Genomic DNA, 4,826 nt, shown 5'->3' with positions numbered 1-4,826 from the left:
GGCGTGGGCCCCTCGTGTCATGGGCCCAAGGCCTTAGTGGGCGCATGGGTGGTGGCTAACGGGGCGGCGCCCGAACGAGGGGGCGGACTGGGCCGCAGCAGGGGGGGTATGGGTGCCATAGCGCGGTCGGCCCCGGTGGGGCTCGACGGCCGGCCGTCTCCGGCGAAGGAAGCTGGCGCAGAGGAGTGCGGTTGCGGGCGAACGGGCACAGGGCACGGGCATCGCCCGGATGCAGGGGCTTGGCGGGGCGCCGACGTGCGGGCCGCCGACGTCGGCGATAGCCGGTGACGACGGCAGGAGGCGGAGCCGTGGGTGCACGAGGCGAGGTCGTGGCCTCGCGGGCCACCGGCGCGCGGCAGCAGAGGCCGGTGCGGTGCGGCCCGGTGCGAGGCACCGCGGCGAGCAGGAGAGGGGAGCGCGGGGCGCGACCAGTGCGAGCGCGCGCACGATGGCGTGGGACGCGGCCGGCGCGTGCGGTGGAGGCCAAGGCGGGGCTTGGTTGACGCGGGCGCGCGGCCAGGGCGCGTGTGGGCGATGGCCACGGCGGGGCGCAAGAGCAGAGACGGGGCAGACGAGGCACGGTGATTATGCAGGACGAGGGAGAGAGGAGGTCGGGGCCTCACCGCGGGTCTGTAGGGCACGGGCAGCAGGGTCGAGGAGGAGGCGGAGACGAGCGACGCAGGGGAGGAGATCCGGCGAGGAAGTAGTCCGGCGAGGTCTCCGGGCGGCGGCGAAGTCGAGATCCGGCGAGGGAGTCCGACGAACGGCGGGGTCGAGGCGGGACGAGGCGGCGACGGTGTGCGTCGTCGGTTCGCGGGGAGGATGGGTAGCACGGTCGGCGCATCGAGGTTGGGCCCCTCCCCGATCCAGATGGGATCGAGCGGAGAGGGGGAGAGGGAGAGGCGAGCGAGTGGGGGGAAGTGGGGGTGCTGAGTGTCGGTTAGGGTTTGGGCAGGGGGTGTATAGGGAGTAGGGTGGGCCGGTTGGGTCGGCCGGCTGGGCCTTGGCCCAGTTGGCCGCGGGGGAGGGGGGTTGTTTCCTTTTCTCTTTAGTTTTGTTAGGTTTTCTTTTTTTATTCCTTTTATGTTTTAATTCAATTTAAAATATTTATGTATTCTGTAAAAGTGTTTTTCCTTCACCTTAAATATCTAAACATTATTTGGCACAACCAGAACATTTTATTTTTAATGTTTGAAAACTTTGGTGTTTGCCTTTAATTAAATTTGAATTTGGATCGGTTTTGAACTATCGAGAGTTTATCAACAGTAAGCAAGGTGACATGGCATCGTTAACGTGGGATTACTATAACCTGATTATCCAGGCGTCACAACCCCCTGGGCTCCCTCCACCCTCGTGGCCGCCTTGTTGCTTCTCCGACTTCATATCCAAGTCTCCTGGTTTGCTTCTGGTCCAAGAAAGATCATTGCGAAAGTTTTATTCTGTTTGGTATTCCTTTTCTGTGAAACTCTAAAATAGGCAAAAAAACAAAAACTGACACTGGACTCTAGGTTAATAGGTTAGTCCTAAAAATAATATAAAATAGCATATAAATGCATATTAAACATCCAAAACAGATAATATAATAGCATGGAATAATTAGAAATTATAGATACATTGGAGACGTATCAATTACTACTCGGTAGTTCAGTGTGCCATGCTTTATGGCTTAGAATTGGAACTTCAAAGACGTTTTGACTGTCATGGGCTATATGAGATGTTCCAGGAGTTGAAGTTAATATTTCAAGCAAATGCCCGAGTTGAGAGATATGAAGTCTCCAACAAGGTCTATAGCTGCAAGATGGAGGAGAACAGTTCTGTTAGTTATCACATACTCAGAATGTCTGGGTACCATAATCACTTGACTCAGCTGGGAGTTAATCTTCCAGATGATTGTGTCATTGATAGAGTTCTTCAATCACTTCTACCAAGCTACAGAGGCTTCGTGATGAACTACAATATGCAAGGGATGGAAAAGACTATTCCCCAGCTCTTCGCAATGCTAAAGGCTGCGGAGGTAGAAATCAAGAAGGAGCATAATGTGTTCATGGTTAACAAGACCGCTAGTTTCAAGAAGAAGGGCAAGGAAAAGAAGGGGAACTTCAAGAAGAATGGCAAGCAAGTTGTCACTCCCAGGAAGAAACCCAAAGCCGGACCCAAGCTTGAGACTGAGTGCTTCTACTGCAAAGGGACTGATCACTCGAAGCGGAACTGCCCCAAGTATTTGGTGGATAAGAAGGATGGCAAAGTGAACAAAGGTATATTTGATATACATGTTATTGATGTGTACCTTACTAATTCTCGTAGTAGTGCCTGGGTATTTGATACCGGTTCGGTTGCTCATATTTGTAAGTCGAAACTGGGACTACGAATTAAACGAAGATTGGCTAAGGACGAGGTGACGATGCGCGTCCGGAATGGTTCCAAGGTCGATGTGATCGCCGTCGGCACGCTACCTCTATATCTACCTTCGGGGTTAGTTTTAGACCTGAATAATTGTTATTTGGTGCCAGCGTTGAGCATGAACATTATATATGGATCTTGTTTAGTTATTATTTTAAATCAGAGAATAATGGTTGTTCTATTTATATGAGTAATATCTTTTATGGTCATGCACCCTTGAAGAGTGGTCTATTTCTGTTGAATCTCAATCGTGGTGATACACATATTCATAATATTGATGCCAAAAGATGCAAAGTTGATAATGATAGTGCAACTTATTTGTGGCACTGCCATTTAGGTCATATCGGTGTAAAACGCATGAAGAAACTCCATGCAGATGGACTTTGGGAATCACTTGATTATGAATCATTTGATACTTGCGAACCGTGCCTTATGGGCAAGATGACTAAAACTCCGTTCTCCGGAACAATGGAAAGAGCTAATGACTTATTGGAAATAATACATACCGATGTATGTGGTCCGATGAGTGTTGAGGATCGTGGCGGGTATCATTATTTTCTAACCTCCACAGATGATTTGAGCAGATATGGGTATATCTACTTAATGAAACACAAGTCTGAAACATTTGAAAAGTTCAAAGAATTTCAGAGTGAAGTGGAGAATCATCGTAACAAGAAAATAAAGTTTATACGATTTGATCGTGGAGGTGAATATTTGAGTTACGAGTTTGGCCTTCATTTAAAAAAATGTACAATAGTTTCACAACTCACGCCACGTGGAACACCACAGCGTAATGATGTGTCCGAACATTGTAACCGCACTTTATTAGATATGGTGCGATCTATGATGTCTCTTACTGATTTACCACTATCGTTTTGGGGTTATGCATTAGAGACAGTTGCATTCACGTATGAACTATGGTTTGGCAATAAACCTAAGCTGACGTTTCTTAAAGTTTGGGGATGCGATGCTTATGTCAAAAGGCTTCAGCCTGATAAGCTCGAACCCAAATCAGAGAAGTGCGTCTTCATAGAATACCCTAAGAAAACAATTGGGTACACCTTCTACCCCATATCTGAAGGCAAGATCTTTGTTGCCAAGAATGGAACCTTTCTAGAGAAGGAGTTTCTCTCGAAAGAAGTGAGTGGAGGAAAGTAGAACTTGATGAGGTCATTGTACCTTCTCTCAGTTTGGAAAGTAGCTCATCCGAGAAATCCGTTCCCGTGATACCTACACCATCTAGAGAGGAAGCTAATGATAATGATCATGAAACTTCATGTCAAGTTGCTACAGAACCTCATAGGTCAACCAGAGCACGATCCGCACCAAAGTGGTACGGTAATCCTGTTCTTATAACATCCCAAAATTCTAAATTTTGAAATGTTAATTGTTTAAATAGAATTAATATAAAACTTTCTTGTGTTGCTTGCTGTTACTAAATTTTGACTAGCATTTGAAACTTTTGGAATTTAATTGAATATTCAAACGAGAGGGAATAAAATGACTTCCCGAATTTTCCTCTCGATCTTATTTTGAACTTTGAGAATATTCAAAAGTGTTTCAACTTGGATACGAGAGAGGATTACATGACGTCCTCAAATTTTAAAAGGAAGTAGCACAATTGAATATTGTTTTTTTGGATTTCAAAATTTGAAACAATTCCAACTCAAATATAAAATATAAGGAGAGAAGGTAATATGACTCCTTCAATAGAAATAGATGGAAATGTTTTAAATGTTACTGTAATTTCTCTCTGGAGTTAAAAGATAGTTTATAGAACATTTTATTAAAAAAACTATCATTGTTTTTTATAAGTATTTTGGACTGGCAAAATGTTCACTATGTTGTATGTAACTCTATTTGTTTTTGTGGTTGTCCTGGGTTTTTTTATAAAATGATTTGGATTTATTTTGGAGCCATAGTCATTTCTGTAAATAAAAAAATAAATATAGAAAATCCTAAACCTATTCTACCCGGCAGTCCAACTGCCCAGCCGCTATCTTTCGCTCGCGTGCAGTGCAGCGCACAAGCAACACAGCCTTTTGGCCCAGCCCAAGAAGCCTACCGCGCCAGCTCGCGTTAGTGCTGGATGAGAGCTCCTGTTCGACGCATGCGTGCGTCAAACAGACGAGCTTTCGCGCAGGCGACTTTCTTAATGGGCCAGCCCACTGATCGTGTTACGCGCAGTCGCTACTAAAAATCCCACAAAAAGATCCATCGAAGAATCGAACTCAAGACCCCACTCTCGTAAGCAACTGTTCTTTGCCACTTGCGCCACTGAGTTTAAGTGATTACTTGGCCGCGCGAACATTTAAGAAGTAAATGTAGGGCTAGATAAAAAAATATCGAAATTTTGACCATTGAACATTTTTAAATGTAATTTGAACATTTTTGTAATGTATAGTGAACAAATTTTAAATACACAT

This window comes from Triticum aestivum, chromosome 4B, assembly GCF_018294505.1.
Source record: "Triticum aestivum cultivar Chinese Spring chromosome 4B, IWGSC CS RefSeq v2.1, whole genome shotgun sequence".
Classification (NCBI taxonomy): Eukaryota; Viridiplantae; Streptophyta; class Magnoliopsida; order Poales; family Poaceae; genus Triticum; species Triticum aestivum.
This window is presented reverse-complemented; position numbering follows the sequence as displayed.